General features: G+C 45.3%; 2 protein-coding genes across 5 annotated transcripts in view; both read right to left on the reverse strand.

Moving 5' to 3' along the window:
• LOC147040247 (serine/threonine-protein kinase pim-3-like) overlaps positions 1-15,316 on the reverse strand; it is a 55,028-nt gene that overhangs the window by 12,962 nt on the left and 26,750 nt on the right. The window lies entirely within an intron of this gene.
• Positions 1-15,316, reverse strand: part of il17rel (interleukin 17 receptor E-like) — a 46,485-nt gene continuing 31,169 nt past the window's right edge. For all 3 annotated transcript variants that reach the window (XR_015063069.1, XM_085901901.1, XM_085901900.1), the window contains exon 18: positions 1-15,316. This exon is cut by the window's right edge and continues 26,753 nt beyond it. The gene's annotated coding sequence lies outside the window, so the exon portion shown is untranslated.

A 15,316-nucleotide genomic window follows, 5' to 3' on the forward strand; every position in this document is an offset into this window, starting at 1 on the left:
CTGCTTATTTGCCAGCCTCCACTAAGAAATTTGCATGGTAAATACATTTCATTTGGATGAAAAGAAACGGGGGGGGCAGGTCAAGTGAGATTACAACACCTGAAAGTAGAATGAAAGTAGTTGTGTCGATTTTATGTGTGTTCGGCGACCTTGAGTGCCGTGAAAGGCGCCATACAAATAAAATGTATTATTATTATTATTATTAAAAGCTCTTCATGTATTTTTAATTGATTTCAAGACCTGAAATGAAGCTAATGTGTGCTAGTCATGACAAAATAAAAAGCCTCTATCCCCCAGGGCGCAAACATAAAGAGGTCGCAGAGGTCACAATGACTCTTCTAAGGCGCCATTATGCGACGGACAGTCTTCACGCATTTATCGATCGGGGGGGGGCATCCGTGTGAATTTTCAAATCGGTGCTGACGGATTGCGTTCTTGTGCTCAACAGCGCCCCCTCGTCCCGCCGTATGCTTGGAGGTTCCCAAAAAAAAGCAACAGCTGTGCGTTCCCTTCTATGGCTGGATGTCTCTATGTATAGAAAGCAGACATCCATGTCCCGATATAAAGTTCGAATCCCCTTTCGCACCTCTTACGCTATCACGAGGTGTGAACACTGGATGACTTCGACTATGTGCTGCTGCAGCACGCGCAAAACTATTCACCCTCGGGGGATGGGGGGGGACAAATATGCTGAAGCACAAAATGTACTAGATGATGATGGAAGGTGCGGAATGGGGCTAAAGGTGAGCTAATTAAAAAGTAGATTTTACAGCACGCCTTTTTTTTTGTTGTTACCTGGCGAGACTTATTGCCGATGTTTCCACTCCAAGTTGTGTCGAGTGTCAATAAGACGCCGTCGGCCGTCGCGTGATGTGGCAACAAACAAGCCGAGACGACGCAAAGGTTACGTGGAGTGATCCAGACAATGTTTACATGACACCACGCAAACGGAAACATTCCACAATTAACTTTCATACTTTCCCTTTTCTTGGCCTCTAATTATTCTATGGAGCAAAATAGATGATTTTTTTGGGGGGGGAATTTGACTTGTTAGCTATTTTCCTTGATCGTGTTACTGTGGCTTAGCAGTTGTTGTGTTTGCTGGGAGTGCTCAAGTTGACCCTCCCAGGATAAATAAAGTAAAACAAAGCCGGAGGGTAACAGTGTGTGTGTGTGTGTGTGGGGGGTAGTTAGTCGAAGGAGTGTCCCGCTCGATTCCCTGGGATAACCCTATGGAGTGTCAGCCTTCACTGGATAAACATACAGTATTAGCTACTGCCGTGACTCAACTTTCCAAATCATGACAATATTGACTCGTGTGCAATATGCATGAGCGCTGATGACTCACTAAATTAACATTGTGTCAACTTTTTAACGTTGAAAAAAAAACAAATGGTGGATTTTTTTTTCCCCATATAGATTGAGTGCATCGATCCACCCCCTGAGGTTTATTTGCCATTTTATGTATCTCCGAGGTGGAACCTGTAATTGGTTGAGTGAAGGGAAACTGCGGCCAAGTTTTTTTTTTGGTGGTCAGCTTGTGCTGAATTTGCACAATGATCAAGGCAGGTGTTTTTGGACCTGAACTTTTCACCTCCTCAGCGTTCCTCAAAAAGGACTCTTGTCCAAATATGTTTTTCTGATAGGATGAGACAACCCCCCCCCCCCCCCTCCCCTTCTGTTAGCTGTATTCAATTTGCACACAAAACTCATTAACACCTCTAAACTTCACAATGACGCTCGCCTCTCTCTGATCTCGTGCCAAATTTAGCCGTGCAGGCACATGCTCGTATAAAGCGAGCCTGATTTAAAGCAGGCCCGCACTTTGATGTGTTTACTATACATGCAACTTGTATCTACTTGTATACCGCATTTCCATCTTACGTGAGTCGGGGTTGTTTCTTTCAATTGCTAAACTACAAAGCCTTTGAAATCTCACAACGATATTTGAGACGAACAATGTCTCCGTCTGTCCTCCCCCGGCGAATGCGGAACCGTAACGCAGATAGAGTGACCGATTTTCCAGGCGTGCCAACAAGTTGCTCTGATTATGTTCCATAAAAGACCCCCTGTGTCTAACGCGGCTTGAGTGGACGACTCAAATAATGCTATTTTTGGCGGACATCAAAGGGGGAATTGATATGTGCTTGGCTGAGTCCAATCAAATCCAAATGGACCGGAACTAAAATGGTATTTTGGCCCCAAAAAAAGATTGTGCGATACCGCTAAAAATGACCCCATGTGACTTTTTAATCAAAATTGTTTCGGAATTGTTTCGACATAACTTGGTGGGAATCCGAGCCTGACCGATCAGCTTTCCTGCCACACCTTCATCCCCCCTTTTTTTATCCCATTTAACCACACAGGTAAATCTGCACTGATATCATTCTACTCCCATCAAAGCCCCCCTGGTGTATCCAGGCGGAAAAATCTAGGCCAAGAAGTCGTAGCATGCAAAATAGGTAAAAAAAAAAAAAAATCATCTGGCATGCTTGGGCGGTCAGAGGTTTTTTTTTTTTTTTGCGCTGAGCTATAGATACAATTTTCTGAAGATAATGCTTACTATGTAGCTCTACATGGTTGTTTAGTGCCAATAAAAACATTTATGGGCCAATTCAATTTATTGAGCATGGATGGTAGCGAGAGGCAGCCATCTATCATGTTGAATTTCCTGGGGGGCAATTATGAGCCTGCCTGTAATGTTATTTGCCCCGGTGGTTCTTTATGAAGAGCATTTGGACAAGTTCGGAGCACTCACGTCTTTTTGCTAATAATGCGTCAAAATAACTCGTGTGTGTGTGTGTGACCGGGAGCCACGACACTGGCTCATGTCGGCGGGGCCGGCTGACGTTTATGCCGTCAGCTGTTAGCTCTGGATGACCACCACCAAGATCAACAGTAGAAAGTGACCAGGCGCTGGCGGCAGAGCCCCCCCCCCCCCCTCCCTCCTTTTTATTTTTTTTATTTTCCCAGTGGCGCTTTGGGCCGGTGACTCCACGTCTGGTCAACTCCTCACTTGTGTGTGTGTGCACAACAGGAGGATGAAGCGAGACAGCCAAATTATGGTATGAGGGAGGCGGAGCGGGACCATCAAAATGCTGTTTAGACTCAAACAGTTGGCAGTCTGGAAGGCTTGAGTAAGTAAAGCTTTATTATATGAGCACTGGCGGCGCTAGGATTATTTTTTTTTTCCTCGGGGCTGGGGGGCTAAGGGAGGTTGCGAAATAAAAAATATATATAAAAAAAGAATCTGCTGATGAAGATTCACGCTAGATGTTAAAATGTTGGAAATAATTCTCGAAAAAGAAAAAAAAATCTGAAATATTTCAGACATCCATGATTTACATTTCAAAGTAACTCAGCCCAAAAAATAATAATAATCCAAGTTTTCACAGTGCACGTTAATATCCTAAATTAGCTTGAGCGACAAGTCTCCAACGGTACTTTGGTTCCAGTTATTCAAAAATTCCCAAATTAAATTTACAGCTCTCAACGATGACATCAGTGGGGCAAACATTCAAGTGTGACCTTAGCACAGCCATACATTTGTAGGTCTTGCACTTTTTTTTGGACCAGTCATAATAAAGCAATACAAGGAGAATTAGAACACGGCCCTGTCTTGTTTACACTCCTCACTACCGTGATGACACGCTCTTCTGGAACTCACACCAAACATTAAAATAGCGGCCGGCTGGTCAAGTCTAGACATTTTATATTTTACTGGACTCCCCACACTTTGCTTTTTTTTTTCTTCTGTTACATAAGTGCATCACTAGAACCTTTGATTTATTCCTGCAGAGCTTTTTTTTATGTGTGTGACATATATAGGGGGAAGGTTTGTTTAGGCTGATGCATCACGAAAAAGCACGGCTTCACCTCTCCTCTGCCTTATAAGGTAAGCCGGCCCTGGCGGTGTGTCTCACGGGAGAGAAATGAGATGTTGTTAGAGTCTCTGGCCATATAGCCACTAAGTATGCAGCGGGTGAGTGTGTTTGACTAAATGCAAGGGAAAGGGAAAGCCAGCTTGTCTATTTAGGGGAAAGAAATGATCCCAAGGTCCATTAAGGAAGGGGGGGAGGAGAAGCAGCGGGGATGAAGATAGAGCAAAGGTATTCCTGAAACACAAGAGAGGCTTTGATAAAACAGCTCAGGGAGGATACCTTTGATATGGCTCCAACTGCCGTGTTTGGCTAACCCCCCCCCCCATCACATTCCCATCTTCTCTTGGGGGTCCGCAGTGGGATTAACCCGCCGCCGAGGAGCCCCTGCTATCTCACGTGAGGGAAGCTTAGAGGGAAATGAAGGAGAAGTTGTGATCCAATTTTCAACCTCCCCATAACCTCCCACTTGGTTTGTGTTTTTGGTCCAAAAGCCGTTCCCAGGACGCTACGTGGAGTGTGTGGTCTCGGCTAGTTTTTGTTTTATGCTAACGGAAATCACGATGACTATTCCCCTCGAATTAGAACGCAGTAGAGGATTGTTATCCTACGGGTAGTAAATAGACTCGTGACACCCACTCCCCCGGGGTCGTCACCGGGTTGACCTGACACTGACCCGAGCTCGTTATAAGTCGGCAAAGTTATGAGTGGAAGCTGATAAAATAGGATTGCGGCGCTCTAAGCTCATCTATCGTGGGGACCCCCGCCCCTTGTTCAGGCTTAAAGGCCGATTATGCCATATGATATTGAATCCTCTTTGGGCTGTGGCTATTGTGTGTGTGTGTGTTTAAACTCTCGGCCTTGTGTGTGCGTGTGTGTGTGTGGGGGGGGGGGTTCTTGGGTCAGGAGTTCAACGGGGGAGCTAAGTAATGACCTTCAATCAGCATCCATCACTTACTGGTGGGACGCATGGCTGCTTCCAGGTAGACGGTGGAAGGCTTAGCGCCACTTTTCACTGATGAAGCACCAAACGATTTACATCATGACCTGATTATACCGCTCCGATTTTTGGGTTATGCCCCACCCCACCTCCCATTTTGCCGTAAAACACACTTAAATGTCAAGAAAAGGGCAAATATTTGGTTTGGAGTGTTTCGCCGCCAACAGGTGCAGGTTGCTCTGACATTGGAGGCGGGGCTTTTTTGGATTTGGGAGACGCCGGCCCACGCTGACTGATTTACAAGGTTATGGCATGCTGTTGTAAACTTTCAAAGGCTGTAAAAGTGGCTGATTGACAGGTCAAGCTGAACTCTGGAACGGTGACACGTCTTTGTTTGAAACGTTGCCATCTCGACGCGTACACAGCACGGCCGATTGTTTACGCTTGCGGAAACAAAGGCTTTGTTCAATTATATATTGTATTTTTATTTTTAAATATATTCTATTATATTTTTTTATTTTATTTATTTATGTAAGTATGTATTTTATTTCTTTCTTTTTTTCTTTCTTTCTTTTTTTCTTTATTTATCATTTTTAGCTATTTGCTTTCCAGGCACTCTGCCGCACGTGCGCGCTTTACGTTGACATTTTCAAGGAGTCATTTTGTCTTTCAGGGAATTTGGGTGGAAAATAGAAAATGGTCCTCCTTTCATGTGGTGGTGGGCCATTTATTTTCTCCACGCTCCCTTTTCTTGGAAGATAATGGATGGGTGGGGGCGAGGAGACTTGACCGCGGTTCGAGAGCGGCCCCGGGGTTTTCGATTTCAACTTTCCTGCACCTGTTGCTAATTGTTGCTCACTCTCAAAAACGGAGGCTGCAGATTGTCACAACTCAAACACGTTCATAAGCGCTGACGTCTGCCGCCGAGGATCGGATGTGGATCTGCCCGACGCTTCACTTTCCAAAAAAAAAAAAACACAGACGGTCAATCCGCTATTATTCAGCGCCAGTTTCGCCAATAACTCCCGCCCTGTAATGAGCGAGTCGAACCATGTCATACATCAAAGTCGATCCATTTTCAGGAAATAAAGCCCGATCGGGCGACGTTTTAATTCCACGGAGGAATCTTAAGGCCCGCTCCGAATAAGAAACACGACACATTGGCACCGTTTGCCGTTTAGCGGCGCTATTTTTGTCAAACGGTTGGCTTCGAATCGTCTGGAATTATATCGTCAGCTGACTGCCAGCGCGTTGTCACTTTTATTGGCTGTACGCGAAATCGAATGAGCACCAGCGTGTCTGTTTTTTATGAGCGGACATGCTCATGTGGTTTTAATACGGATCCAGCCAAGCTCTTTCCTTTTGCGGACCACCGGCAGCAATCGGACCGTTCTTTGTTTCTTCTAATTAAATACTGCGCCTGGCTCGGCTTTGCTTATTTGAGGCAAAAAAATAAATAAATTGAGCGCCATTAGAAGTCACTCTTGAGTCCTTTCCACTTTTTTTTTTTTTTTTTTACCCAAAGGAAAGCCAGAGAGCAACAAAGGGAGAGAGTGCCCCTGACATTAGCGTCTTACAAAGTTATATTTAGCCTTTGGGTTATATCGGGCGCCATTCTGCCAGATTTAGATCAGAACCACGAGCGAGTGATTGTTGAGAAGGCGCTCACAATCACTTGGAGTTTTTAATTCCGCTTCGCTATATCCTGACCGTGTTTGATATTCTAAGTGGCGTGTGCCAGATGAAATCCTGCAGACTAGATTTTATTTGACTTTACTCGACGCGTAGGCTTAACTCATTCAGTGCCGTTGACGATTATAGACGTCAAAAGACATTTACTGGCTTGGCGGTATTAACATTTGCGTCCTCGTGTGACCACGGGTCCAAAACAGAGTCTCATATTGTCCGAGGCTTGCGAATGATCCCTTAGCATGAGTGCTTATTACCGACGCATCTATTTGGAATGATTGCACATTGCATATCCAATGGGCCGCTCAGTGTCTCGGGTTCTCTCGCACCCCTCCGAGAACGCCACGGCCACAATCCTCCCACGCCTGCACTCGCTAACTCCCCGTGGCTGAGTCACCGCACCAAAATTCTGTTGGACACCAAACCAACCCGCTGACCTCAGCCCGGGTTCTGATCCGCCCCGTGGCACGCCGGCCGAGAAGGGGGCATCTGCTCGAATAAGTTGCCTCCGCTTAACCACTTGAATTAAGCAAAAGCCTCACATTGGGTCCGATTCAAATGTCAGAAGTTTGACCGAAATTTTTTTTTTTTTTACGTTTGCCTGAGTTTAGATTTAAACACCATACTGTACTTCTGTTCAGACGCAATGCTAAAACCACATTGTAGACAATCGGAGGATATTTATAAAAGCCCGAGGTGGGGTGAAAGGGGGAGTGTAGACGTTCTCACATTTTGGTCTCATCTTCATTATGTGGTCGTCTGCTTTTGCTTACAGTCAAGGAAGTGGGCGGCAACGCTTAGTTGTTGCTGCATAGTGGCGGCGAGTGTCTGAGTAAATAGTCTGGGAAGCAAAAAAAAAAAAAAGCTGCGCCTGAATAACCATTCTGAACGCTGGGAACGTGCTTAATTATATTAATTAACATATATTTTGGATATAAAGAAAAAAAAAAAAAGCTCCGGTAGTGATTGAGTCACACGACCTGCGCCGCAAATTAGACCTGCTCTTACGTGGTCTAGAGTTTATTCTACTTTCTGTCACAAAATTACTCAACGTGCCGGGGGCGTGTCGTAAACATAAAAAAAAAAAACGATTTATGTGCTCATCTTCACACCCACTCTGGCTCAATCCAGCAGTATATCATTTAAAACCAATATTACTTGTTTTCATGTCAAAATAATGAGTGTGACTCGGAAAGACGCTAAAAATCCCAAATTATCTCATCGAGCTCTACTACGGTTGGAGTCGTTGGTCCGACTCGCCTTCAAAATCCGCAGAGCTCTTTGCCAAAGACTTTTGTGGGCCAGAGCATCATGCAGATGTTGAGCGTTAGCGACAGAACGAGGGGCCCGGCGGAGGGGCCGATGCTGCGGCTTGGAAGCGTCCCCAAACGGAGGCCCCCACCCTCACTCCTCCGGCAGCTCGCTCTCCTCCCTTGTTATTGTTTTGACTGAGTTTGGGGGCAGGGGTACCGGGTGGGAGGGGCCGGGGGGTGAGCGGGTTCACGTGGGGGGTAAGGCACTGCCTATTATGTCTGAGCATCTTGGAATCTAGGTCAGGATTCAACCTCATGGTTTCCAACCGTCCTCTCCCTTCCTCCCTCCTGCCATGGCCACTGCCAAAAAATCTTTAATCCCGCAGCGCCTTTTTCACTCCTCGCCGTCTTGATCGATGCACGTCTAAACCTTCCCTCCTCCGCTATCTCGCCCTTGTCTCGTGGCGCCAAATGCCAGGCATTTATCAGGGATAAGCAGATGTCCCCTTTGCTTCAGGGGAAGGGAAAAAAAACGAGACCACAGAAGCTGCAGCCAGTTTTTTTTCTTTTCTTTTTTTTTATGCGACTGCAGCTGCTTTTGAATGTTAATTCTTAAAGCAAACTTTCATCGTCGACCAAACCCAACTCCTTTTATCCTTTCAAATCGATTTGATTGAAACGTTTGTTCGCCATCAAAATGGAAAATCCCAGCAAACAAGTTCATCTGACGGATGACACTTTGGGCGCCAGCGAGATTGGAATCCGACTTTTTGAAGATACAAATAGTAATGGACGGGCTTTAATAATTTCGATACAAACACCAGCTGAAAGCTGCTGAGCGGCGAGCGTGCAGATACGAGCGTCGACACGTCGGGCGGCCGCGTCTGAAGGTTAACGCCACGGCAGACGAGTCACATCTTCAAAACACAAGCATAACTCAGATAAATCAGCAGCCGCCAAGATCAACATTGTGGTGCTCAGCCTTGGAATCCTTTTGGAATTTTCATTACACTTTTCTTTAATCATTTGGAGTTTAAAAAAATAATACAAATTGGTATTTAAAATGTCTTACCCTTTTTTTGTTCATGTTTTTAATTATAGCTTTAGTTCAAAAAATGTCTTTGTAAAAATAGTTTTTGAATAACCCTGCTTGCTTCCATTTTAGCTAACACGGTTTTATTTTCACTGCCTCAGGAGTCACCTTGGTAGCGCTAATCATTAAAACACAATCCAACATTTTGTTGACAGACCCCCCCCCCCATTCGATCAGATAAAACAAAGTATTTTGCTTGTCTCCGACACCCTCCGAGAATTATCTAAACATCGACTGCTTGAAGAATCTGCTTCATGTTGTTCTTGTGACTTGTTTTGTAACAGACACTGCAAATCCTACTGATCAAAAATCCCCCCCCCCCCCCACCACCCTCACGGACTTTATCTGAAGAATTCATCACAGCCGCACTTCATTCTTAGCATGCCACAAACTGATATTGGCAAAGACACTGTCTGCCATTGTCATGACGCACAAGGGACAAATAACTGGACAAAAAAAAAAAAAAAGGAATTCATAGTTTCATTCCATGCTTGGTTCTGGTCATGTATGACAACAGCAGTGGGGGGAGTTGGTAGGAGGAAGTACTGGTGCTATTGTTACAAGCCGCCTGTCACTAAAAGTTATCACGTCCAAGTGATGTGGGGGTCGCTCTCTTAATCATGCGTGTGTGTGTGTGTGTGTGGGGGGGGCGGGTCATGAACACATTGGGTGGCCTGTTTAACTTGTTGTGGCATGCACCTGCACCACCGAGAGAATCTATATGACAAGATATATAGATATATATTTTAAAAACCTTTCCAATCCATATCACTCACCCTCCATCAAGTCAATTTCCCACTTGGCTACCTGACAGATGCATATAATTAGATCTGTGACATTATCTGCAAGGGTCAGAGTTCCACCCGGGGCACCTCAAGCGGGGTGGGGGGGGGTGGACAAGGACACGTGGAGGCGACCAATTAGAGGTCGCTTAGTTAAGGAAGGGCGCTGCTATCAGCAAGGCTGCCAACAATGCCACGCCATGCAAACAGAAAAAAGGAAGTGATAAGAGGCCCTAGATTGGCCAGAGTGACTCAAGGTGGTAAAAATGCAACAACGCCCAGCCCCGCACAGGAATTCCTATTACCGAGTCGCTTTTGTATTTCGACAATTGGGTGTAAACAAACAGGTGCGGCCGAGAGAGAGGTTGATGCCGAAAGCCGTTTGCACCACTAATATCTAGATTCAACACAGCTCGGCAAGTCTGGATAAATCAATAAAACAAAATGTGAAAACAAAAGGCGGATTTGACTTTCCGAGTGAAATCATGCCCGTATTTGGTACAGGTTGCTAGGCGACCAAATAGTAGCCCGGTGTCTTCATTTTAAATCGATGTTGCTATTAGCCTCATGCTAGCTAGTTTGTCAATTTATTTCGGGGCTTACTTTTTAATGCAAAGCTTAGCCTATAATCTTAGCAACGCTATTAATGCGTTACCTTTGTATGACCTTGGCTGTCAAATAATTTTAGCCGAGCGGTCTTGTAGGAATTACACACGGCGATGACCCCGTGTGTCAAGCCGGCGCCATTTTAATCATCCAATCGCCATTACGGCGAGTACAGGCACAATTATTTAGTGTCAACTTTATTTATTTTTTTTAACGCCCCCTCATTTCCATAATTTGTCCGCTGACTTATTAAGAAGATAATCCTCTTGTTATACGGTCGCCGCGGAGGAATTCACTAGGGAACCGGGAGCTGTGTTTGGAAGCGGGGCGGGTTCATATTAGGACACATGAACTCCTTCGCCCATCCCTCCTCCTCCCGCCTCCTCGCTGTCCTCCTTCCTCCCTGCGTCAGCTGCTTGCCAGCGCTAATGATTAATTGCTTATTTGCTAGGCCGGGTTATGATTGGCGTGTACGCGGAGTGGACTTGACGAGCCGCCAAAGCTGTCAAGCAGGATGCATAACAACAGCAGCGAGAGAGGGAACGAGAGGCTGATAGTAAATAGTCGTCTGCCCGTTTGAAGCTTTTTACTACCACAAGCACACATTGCACACTGCGCGTCATTTCAAGCTAGTGAGCGAATAAAAAAAAAAAGAAAGAAGAAGAATTAAAATACGGGATGTGCAATTACACTTGAGACAAGTTGCTGCAGTGCATTTTTTTTTTCTTTTTTTACACTGACCCGCATGCCGGCATGCTGACTGACACCGTTCCGTCAATCAGGCGCCGCAGCCTCCGTTTCAATCATCGTTTGAGGCGGCGATGGCGCTCAAGGCGCCTATCAAATGGCGCTCGGCGCTCAAAAACGACTGATTGCATGCATAAACATGAACGGAAGGACAATCAAGCGAAGAGATTTCTCCTTGCAAACTCAATTGGCATCATCGTGCAGCTTTTTTTATTACATGAAGCCATTTGAAGGATCCATTCTGATGCTGGTTTTTAGCCTTAATAAAATGTTAATATATTTATATCTAATATATATATAATAAGTTAGCAAGAAGTGGTGACAACAGGTTCAGTTCACCCTCCTGTCAGCGTTTGGAAGTTGGCCTATGGCCCTTTTGGATGAATAATTAATGCATGTGTACAAATAAAACCTGCCTTTGATTAATATTTGGCGATTTGCAAATGCAAATACTGCAAAGTTAACCTGAACGTGAACTCGCGTGACCCGAGTTCACCTTACAACTCAAGTGAGTTCTTTTTTTAGTTTGTTAGTTTGCAGGATTACGTTGAAATGACGTGACCTATAATTTGTTTGTTTAAATAAATTAAATCCAGTTTTAACTAGTTCTTACAGCATTTTTTTTAAAGTTTTTTTTTCAAAGGCTTCATTTTTTTATGATTCACTTTAGTTTGAATTTTTAAAAATATATGGAATATTTTTCAAGCGCGAGCTAAAAAATATATATAAAAAGAAAAACCCTCTTAATCTCAAACCACTAAAACAAACATCCCTAAATGATGATCCAAATCTTTTAATCAATGAATGTGATAATCGATTCATTGTAGAATAATCGTTGCATCTCCACATGGCATCGTTCAAGTCAGAAATCTGATTATTTTTGTTGTATAAAATGCTCAAAGTCTTATCTATTAATCAGCGACTTTCTGGTTTGCGGCATGTGATTTCCGACTTGCCCTTCTTATTAACTCATTGATGCGGTGAACTATGAAAACATGTCGTGCGCATTCCTTGTGGCTCCGCCCCGCCACCGGACGTCTTTTCTGCAAATTCCATCCGGCGGCCATTACATCCAAATATACGCTTCCCTTTTGTCGCATGTGCTGGAATTCCGAATCCTCTTGTTGTGTGTCTGCTACTGCTCCAAATCCCCCCCCCCCCCCTTTTTTTTTTTTTTACAGTTGGGGGACACTTTTTCACACGTACACACGAGGCTGTTATTTCCTGTCTCTCTGCATTCTGTGGGTGTGACATCCACGAGGAATCGGGGCAAACCTCGTGCAGATGTAAGACACGCACACACACAAAAAGAAAGCGACTGTGATGCAGGCCGAGGATGCTGAAGCAGGGAGGGGAGGGGGGGAGTGCGCCGTGTCCTCAAATGGCCTGTGAGAAACTGGAGGCAGGGGATGATGAGAATGAGCAGTGCGGCGTAGTCGGGAAGGAGGTTAGTAAACCGTTTGGAATTGGATAACAGCCTCGCCGCTGCCTCGTCGTCACGTGAAAGTGACGACGAATGAAAAATAGCAGATTAACCGAGATGCCGGTCGGCCGGGGGGGACAGATGGCGCCGGTTTAATCTAGTGCGCGCAAATCCGACACATATGACGGATTTAAGCGCGATAGCCGATTCGAGTGTTTGCGTCCGCACCGGCGGGCCAATTAGGAACGACTTGATTAGGTTCAAACCGAATGCAGAGGAAGACGAAAAAAAAAGGAGGGGAGGGGAGCTCCGAAAAAAATGTCTGCAGTTGGAGCCGCAGTGTCACCCTGCCTCTCTTTGTTGATTTTTGGGAACAATTTGTCCTCACAGGAAAATGTCACGCTACCCTGTCAGCTCTGACTGCCCCCCCCCCCCCCCTTCCCTCGCCCACCACCGTCTCTCGCTTCCTCTCGTTGCAGCTTCCTACCTCCTCTCACTTCACATCTCATCATGTCCTCCCTCACTTTTTTTTTTTAGGCGAGAGCATCCACGGAACACGGTGTTCGAAATTTCTGACACAAAAGATGCAACCGAGATGGTATCCTCATTTCCTCCCTGCCTTGGATATTTGAAGACAAAGAGCAGGACAGGTCACACAACACCTGGGACCAACAGTCAAAAACACGACAGGTCCCGGAAGGACATCGGCATGTGGATGCCACAAAGGAGCATTTGCCCTCAAATGAACTCAAGGAGATATCGTCTGACTTACTTCCTGGTCACATGCTCCCCCCTCCCCCTCCACACACACAAAATAAACAACAACAGCATTCTTTGTGGAAAATGCTAACGATGGTTGGAATGTGCACGACGCCTATCATGTGAGCTAGCTTACAAATAAGCCACGCGCGATCAAATCCTTGCAGCCACACGTGCACGGGATGACGCAGAGGTGTGTGTGTGAGTGAGCTTAGGCTTTGTCCAGCAGTTAAGACGATACACACCTAGCGTAAGCCCCTTAACAAATAAATGTTATGTACTCGCAGGTGTGTCACACCGCAAACATGCGTCTTTTATATTTAAACCTCTGCAAACGGAACGTGGGCCGGCCTAAAAGAACAATCAAGCCTTTTTTTCGATTCGATACAGTTCGGTATTTCATCGAAAAAGGCTTCACATGATGTTCTGTACCGAGCTCAAGTCAACGTGCACGATGTGTTCTTTGCAAATCTTTCGAGAATTTGTGTGAAATCAGACGGTCATCACTACAACCTGACTAGTCGTCATCCCTTGTTCATTGAATTCAGAGTCACATGTCGGCTTAGCTAATGTTTCCTTAGCTTTATTCTCATGATGACTCAGCACTTTGCGAGTGTGAAGTCTTGGCCCTCGGTGTTGGTGTGCGTGTTATCTTTAGCCACCTCACGCCAGCCGTTGACCTTTTCCAAAAGGTCCAACTGCCCAGTTGTCCGAATGGAGACACGCACGCGAGATGATTGACCCGCTCAGGCATGTTTGGATTTGACAGCACATTCCCGAAAGGTTGTATCAAAAAAATTGGCTTACTATAAATACTAGCGGGGATTTGACTGTCACCAAACATTTTGCTACGTCTAATCTATTCACCGTCGCTGGAGGAAAACGGTTGCGCGATTTTCCTAATGCAAAAAAAAAAAAAAAGTCGCTCCATGCGATTTCCATCTTTGGCATCTTTCAACGACAAGAAGTGTGTTAAAGTTTGTTTTACATAAATGGAGTACAAGTCACTTGTGCACGTGTTTAAAAAAAAAAAAAAAGTGCTGGAGGCAATGTGGGGGGGTGAACCTTTGGACCAGAACGTCCTCAAGTTCAAAATGTGCAACGGATGTCCTATTCAGACATCCTTGAAAATGAATTTGAACACCAAAGCCCACAAACATTCCAATCGGTAATTAACCAGGAAGTCTTCCTATTTTTTTTTTTTTACAACCGCATTTTCTTTCCAACGTGCTTCTGAAACGGTGACCTTGTACTCACGAGCTTCCTATATTTAGCCCGGAGTCCGCCGACGCCTCCGTGTAAGGTTTTCGAGCGCCGTGTTTACACTGGAAACATCATAAAGGGCTATTCTTGAACCGGTCCAGTAGACAAGCGACAAAAACACTTGAAGGGGCTAAGAAGCAATCCAGACGTACTCTCGGTACCTTAATCCGAACCCTCTGTGCCAAATCAAGACTCAGCTGCGAGTGACATGTAACTGCTGAGTGATCAATGAAGCAAAAAAAAAAAAAAAAAGCACAGTTGGCATTGTTTAACTTGGTTCCAGTTAGCATTTTGACCTGGCAGGCAGCCATTTTTTGGGGGTGTTATTTGATTGCCCGCCATCAACCAGAAAATGATTTTGGGCAATAACGTCTAATGCGATGGCTAATTTGTCAAATTGTGTCGAGGCCTGCGTTGAATTTATAAACGGGTTTCATGTTAAGATTCATGGAAATATTTTTCAGCCCCGGCTGCCGTTTATCGGCGATTTCCTCCCGGTGTTTGTCGCTCTCGGCCTCGGCGCATCATCGCTCATCATTAGCGCGGCGGCGGCATGAGAGGCCATTAGAGAGAAATTGACCCTGCTCGGTGCGGTTCCCAGCAGGTTGCAGCCGGCTCGAGAGCTCATCGGCCCACTTTCAAACATTTATCGATACGCCGCTTGACCCCATTGGGCATCGCTCTCGCACTCAAACGCAAACTAAATAAAACTTTCAACAACAGCCACTCAATGTCAATAAACTGGCGTACCAAAAAAATAAAATTCACACGTCCGCATTTGAACATGTTGGCAGGTGCAGAGTCCGCTTGTGACATATGCTTGTTTATTGTCGGAGGCGGGGCAGGAAGTGAAGGGACTCACGTGCGCGTACGAGAAAAACCC

This window comes from Syngnathus leptorhynchus, chromosome 21 (assembly GCF_054491065.1).
Source record: "Syngnathus leptorhynchus isolate UIUO chromosome 21, UIUO_Slep, whole genome shotgun sequence".
In the NCBI taxonomy this organism is placed as follows: Eukaryota; Metazoa; Chordata; class Actinopteri; order Syngnathiformes; family Syngnathidae; genus Syngnathus; species Syngnathus leptorhynchus.